This window comes from Rhopalosiphum maidis, chromosome 3 (assembly GCF_003676215.2).
Source record: "Rhopalosiphum maidis isolate BTI-1 chromosome 3, ASM367621v3, whole genome shotgun sequence".
NCBI classification, from domain to species: domain Eukaryota; kingdom Metazoa; phylum Arthropoda; class Insecta; order Hemiptera; family Aphididae; genus Rhopalosiphum; species Rhopalosiphum maidis.
This window is the reverse complement of record NC_040879.1, coordinates 58,531,746-58,538,936: the sequence shown is the minus strand read 5'-3', so window position 1 is coordinate 58,538,936 and position 7,191 is coordinate 58,531,746. Positions and strand designations below refer to the sequence as shown.

The 7,191-nt window shown below is 24.1% G+C and overlaps 1 pseudogene; it reads left to right on the top strand.

Moving 5' to 3' along the window:
- Positions 1–1,112: 1,112 nt before the first annotated feature.
- LOC113558266 lies at positions 1,113–6,958 on the top strand (annotated as a pseudogene).
- The last annotated feature ends 233 nt before the right edge of the window (positions 6,959–7,191 follow it).

The following is a 7,191-nucleotide window of genomic DNA, read 5'->3' as shown; positions in this document are numbered from 1 at the left end:
TACGTAATATAATAATATAGTACCTAGTATATTTATCATTTTTTTCTTACTCACTTTCCTACAATTAATATATTATTATTTATTATACATCTACTAATTACTAAAAATAAAAGTATTTTTATTAAAACAAATTAGGTATAATATTTAGTTAGAAACATTATATATATATGATAATTGTAACGATTGATTCAAAATTGTAAATGTATAAAAATAAAAATACTACTATCGACTACCTATTAAATATATTCTAAACAAATTTAAATGTTATCAGTAATGTATTAGTAATTAATAATTACTAATTTGTAATACTATTATTAAACCTATATTATGTTCGGTGGGTGGATCCGATATTTTCTACGAACAAAACACACGAATAATGAATCATTGTTTAACTTTAGAAAATAATTTCTTCAAACAACGTTTACTGGATTGTCTGGATTATATATTACATTATACATAACTCATGACGAAATAACACTTATAATGTTATTTCATTATATGATAACTAATAAAGGATTTAGCACATCAATTAAAATACTAACATAATACTATCACACTAATATTTTACCTATTCAATGTTTTATATTGAGCCTTCAAAAATTTTATTTTGTATTTTAATACCATCTCTATATATTGGTGTATTAACAACTCACTTTCGGTATATCCTAACAAAATATATTGAACAGTGTGGGTCCAAGGAGTAAGGACTGATTCTTGTTGGCTCTAGGTTTTTTCGGATGAATACGTATTTGTGATGCATTAGTGTCTACTCGTACTTGAATGTAGCAATTCGTTATAAATGAGCATAATATTATATACATTGGTTAGTGAATAATTTTAGCTAGTTAGCTAAAACTATTTAGCTATTGATGTGTTAGTAGAAATTCAATCAGAAACGTATACCAAATGTAGAAGCAATGGAATAAAAACGAAGAAAATGTGTGAAAAGAAGCATTTATAAGACAACAAATGACAAACACATAATTTTGTATTTTAATAATAGGTTAGTTCCATCGAGTACCTATTGCCTTCTTTTAAATGTTATAGGTCAAGATGATGTCATGTTCATCGAGAATACCATACCAAAAAAAGTCAATAAAATTAAAGTTTAAAAAACTACACCGTATTTGCGTGACAAATCAGCTTCAAAACCTCCGATTACTGGTAATAATTAAAGCAAACTTTTTAATTATTAAAAATACATTCCCTATTTGTCTATATTTGTAGGATACATACGATTTGTATCTAAAAGGCGTGTAGAATTTCATTCTGAAAATTCAAATTTATCATTTTCTAAAATAACCAAAATATTAGCTACTGGGTGGAACCAGTTGTCGGCAGACAAAAAAAAAAATTACCTTATTAATTCTCAATATATTATTAAGTAACACGCCAATTATTATTAGAAATAATTTAAACTATTCTTATATAGAAATATTTTATATTTTCAGCTATATCTTAGCTGCTGAACAAGACTGAGTGAAATATGACGAAGAATAATTAGCCGCTTATAAAAAAACTGATACAAACAAAAATGTTATTAAAAGCAAATTAAACAAAAAAAAATTAATACTCCTATCCAAAAAGTTAGTTGAATATTCAATTATATTATTTTCACAAAAAGTTAATATATTAAAATTAATATAATATTTATGACATATTAGTCCACATATTATATAAAATATTAACTTAACAATATTTTAAAAAAGATTTTTTTTAATTTTAAATAATATTATTTATAAAAGTCTTAATTCATTAATGTGTTACAACAATTCTTTATTTTAATTAATAAATGATAATTAAACTATACATTTATGATTTCATAATATCAAATTAAAAAATGTTTTATTTTATTTACGTTATGGAAAACACATGAAAAATATATATTACAGATTAAGATTGTATAAAATGTCCAATTCATAATTAATAATTATTAATCATCTACTTCTTATTTTATTTAGGATCAAGAATTAAAAAAAGAAAAATAATTTACTGACAACAACTTAAAAAAGGTTATAATTTTTTTATACTAAAACTTTTGAATAAAAATAGTTGCATGAAAAATATTTATATTACAGAATGAATTTTTGTAAAATTACAAACTCATTGCTAATAATTATGAATTATCTATGTACTTATTCTATTTAAGATCAAGAATTAAAAAAGAAAATACATCTAGTAAAAACAATAATGCAGCACATGGCATACTTAAATTTACTGAAGAATTCTTAGACTTCAATAAAGGTTGGTATTTATTTTATTTTATTAATATATATTTATTTATTTTTATATAGCTAGAGAAACTGAATTAAGGAACCTCCGTAAAAATATAACAACTCAAGAACATGAAGTATGTGTCTTAGATAAACATATTGAAGATGGACAAAATGTTACTGCCAAATTAAAAGCTAACACTGAAAAACTCGAAAAAACTTTACAAAATATGAAGAATATTTAAAAAAATTACGATCTAAACTTCTAGATGCTTTTGCTAACTTTGAATTTATAAGTAATTATTAAAAAAAAAAAAATTTATTTTATTTTATACTACAACTATCATCTTAATAGTTATCTAATTAATAATAATAAAATAACCTGGTACTTTTTTTTATTTGAATCCTGCCAAATAGCATTTTTTAAAAGATTGAGCAAAACATTACCCGAATTGTTGGATATATAGTACTATATATAGTACTTATAAACACTTAATAATTCATTCATTATTATCATCAATCATGGTACAAAATCTTGGGTGTTTAAGTGCTAGCATTTATTGTGATTTAACATATTACTAACTACATATTATGGAACCCATTATCTTCTTGAAAATAAATAAAATATAAATATATTTTGAATTGATAAAAAAGGATATCTAGTGGCTGGCACTAGTCAATTTTCTATTCAGCGGCTAGAATCACTAGATTTATTGTGCAAAAATAGATTGCAGGGTTAAACCTAATTGTTGTCTCACTTTTACTGACATGCGTGTTTATTGTTGTGTCTATTATAGCTATGAATTACAATATAATAAAAAACTTTAAATAGCTATAACATTTATACTACTTGTACTATTTATAAACATAAAAATGATAAAAAATAGCCAAATAATATATTATTTTATCTATAATTTTATTAATTATTTCAATGATTTAAATTTATAATTATTATATTTTAAATATATTTGTATTTTTTTAGATACCACTGATGTCACCTACCTATGAGACCATACAAATCTAACAAATGATACTGACGCTGATTCTTCTCGGATTACAAGTGTAAAGAAATCCATTTCTAAATTAAATTCTTCACAATGTTAAAATAAATTATATTTTTATTTATAAATTTATAAACTATAAGTCAAATTGTTATGTTTTTAATATTATTTAATGTTTTATGCCTATATACTAGATCTGAAGTAACAAACCTTTTTCCTGCTCACTTTCCAAAATATTGTAATCAAAGTCTTAAAAAATTTCATTTATCAGTAAATATATAGGTAAAGCTATTTTTTTTTAAGAGTCATTGAGGTTTAAAAAAAGAATTCCTTAAAATGTTTTAAATGTGTATTATGTTAGCTTTAATAAAACACAATCATTGATTCATTTATCAATATGTTATTCTTCTGTTTTGATATGACAGCGAGAATTGAGAAAAATATGAAAACTTTCATAGATGAATAAATGTATATGGAATTAAACATTGATCAAAATATAGAATATAAGTGAGTTCCAAATTTTCAATATTTTATAATTGATAACTTTTATTTAGAAATAATAAAAAATTGTTTTCATTATTTTCCTTTTTTAGTATGCAAGTACTTGTAACTATTTATAATTTATAAATGTAATCATTAATCATATTTAAACTGGCTACTTTAATTATTTTTAACTTGGCGTTGCTTTTGTTCTATCTATTGATTTTATTATAATGTGTGGTTTTTTTTTATATGTATGAGTACAAGGTTAGTTGTCAATAAAATGCTTTTTATATCTAAGTTTTGAAAATTTAAAATAAGATTCCTCATAAGTAGTTCATTTTGGAACCATAAAATCTGTATATAATGATTTTTTTTAGACATTTTAAATTCTGTTTTGAATGAAATTACTTATTTAAAGTATAAATAACAATATGTTATTTGTTATAACTTAAAAACATTATTTACGGGAATTTAAACTTTTATGTATTTTATATTATTATTATGAATTTTACTAAGTGCGATAACATTTTTGATTTATTTTAAAATATTATCTATATATGGATAAGTTATAAAAGTTGATCTTTTATGGTATAAATATATATATTTAAACAATATAATAAATACAATATTTTTGAAAAAAGGTTCCGCGAGTAAAAGAAGTTGAGAAAGACTGATATAGAAATTTAATTAGGTTTAATTTTTATACAGGAAGTTCTCGTACCGGTTCTTTCAAATCATTATATTCATGTACAAAGATAAATGCTAAAAAAAATATGCTTAACTTTAAAAAAATACATATAATATTTTATTGATGAATAATTAAAGTGGTTTTAATGATTTCATCAAACAAATAGAAAAAATTCAAATAAAACTATTTTATAAGAAAATGTTAAGTGTATGTAAGTATAGGTACATTTTAATCGTCTCGTTTGATAATAGTCATTTAATCATCTACATACCTAAACATAAAACTCAAATAAGTGTATATTAAACCAACAATTGGTGCTTTTTAAAACGTCTGTATACTAAAAACTGATAATGAAGGTTTTTAATAGTCAAGAAGAGGATATCTAGCAAATGGTTAAATTCCTTCGATTCATATTTTTTTTGCATTAGTCTTCAACTGTAAGCTGAGATCGCATCATGTGCAAGTCGCGTCCTTTCTGTTATTTTTCTTAGCTAGATTAATATTATTAAGAATTTTTATTTTGTTTTTTATTAAAATTAATTTGTATTAGTATCCATAGCCAATAATCGCCTATCAACATTTAACAGCTAATAACTTCCATGCGTCTACGTATTTATTCATTTGTTTTTATAAATGTTAATCATAAACATAAAATTATTTTTTGTTAGTATAATATCATGTATATGGTATATTTGCAACTTTTAATTTTATCGTAATACTTCAGTTTAATAAATTGCTTAACTGTATCAATAGTATTATATTTATAAGATTAATATATTTTTTTAAATTTTTTTTTATTTCTGAGAATTTAAAATTATTTTTCACATGAGCAAAGTGTATTTTTTCTAAAATTAACTCTTGTAAAAACCGATAAAAGAGACTGATAAACTTAAATTTAATTTTTAGAATATAAATCGGATAATATGTTCGAAATTTTAGACTTTGGATATAAGTTATTAAGTGTGGGGACCAAAACTTTTTACTTAATTTAGGTGGGTGGAACCGGGCATACGCCGAGAGTCCGTAGTATAAAATTTGTCCCATATTTTAGTGTAGAAAATTCACTTTTGTGTTTAACTCGGATTTAATTTTCATGCAATACCATTTGAAACTGACATCGGCGCCATTTTGTGTATTTGACATAATTATTAAGATGGTGGTAATTTACCAACTAAATGAAAATAGTAACTATACCTAATAGATACATAGGTACCAATTTATTAATAAAAAAATTATGCATATAGTCTATAGGTTCCTATTGATTTTTATCTAATAGTAAATACGAATTTAAATAGATACCTAACCTACCTACTTACACATTTATTTTATAATTCATAGGATAATACTTATATCTATTTCAATATGAACAATTATTACAAAAGAGTAAGTTTTAAGAATAAATAAATATTCATTTGTATTTAAATCGTTTAAAATGTATATTTATCATGCATATTTATTGAAAATTTAAATTACACATTGTTTGTTCTAAAATAAAGTTTAAAAAATATTGTAAAAACTAAAACCTAGGTTAGCTAACTAATACATTATTATTATGTCATTCTTTTCTATGGACATTTTGAATTACCTAACTATTGGATACGTTTTCTATTATTTACAAGCATTACGTTTTAGGTACTATTAAAGAATTATAACCGCTTCGGTCGTTTCATTAAGAGATCCAAAAACAATACTTATTTAGGTACAGTTTTATCAACTGCAAATAACTAGGTATACAGATTATTAAGTATTTTACACGAATCAGATAATTTTATAGAATTTCAAAAAGAAATTAACAATAGTGTATGATAGATATTATATATTCAATGTTTTTCATTATAATTACTGTTGTTAGTTTGAATTTTACATTTTCTAACAACAATACCAATAGGTTAGGTTAGGACAATGTAGAAAAATAATGTCATTCTAGTTTTGTGTTTTAAACTCGTTTATGGTAGAGTTTAGTATAAGTAGTGTGGATTATGCATTATATTATTTTTATCCCATCTGAAAACGTTCACTGTTATTGTACATACCCATCTAACTAGAAACTACCTATAAAAGTTATTATAAATTATTATAGCACCGTATGTGTCTGATAGCCGACTGTGTAGCAAGTGTTTATTTTTTCGCGAGTGCACATTATATAACTTTCGATAGCACATCACTGATGGACACACATATGCGGGTAATATAATATTATATTTTGTAACTACCCACCTAATCGCGCAATGAGCAACGTTAATAAGACGGGCAGATCGTCATTATCACCGGTCATTAATAAACCTATATCGAATAAATCAATTAATAAAACTATCTCAACAGAAATAACCAAACCTAAAAATGCATATCTCTCACAGCCCACTCTTCTTAATCGTCCAAAGGTACCGAAAACCCCTACTTCTACCTCCACTCCTAGTACTTCTACTCCAACTACATCAGCATTATCGTCACCGGTGTCTTCTGCGACCAGCGTTATCAACAACCAAGCAATAAATACCAAAAATACCGCACTAGCCACAAACCGTAATTATGCGTCCGCGGCAGCTAATGAAAACTATTCCATCACAGAATAAGCACCCCAAAGAGATTATATTCTCGTCATAGGCAAAATAATCACGCCTAAAAATATTGTTTTCGTATCTTGCATACCGAATAATCGCTTTTGCATTTTTCTTTCAACCAAACAAATACTTGATTCACTTTTAGAAGCCACTCAAATGATTACAATCAATGAACACGTAATTCAAATACGCAAACTTATTAATCCTGCTAAGAGGATAGTCATATCTTATGTCTGTCCGTCTAT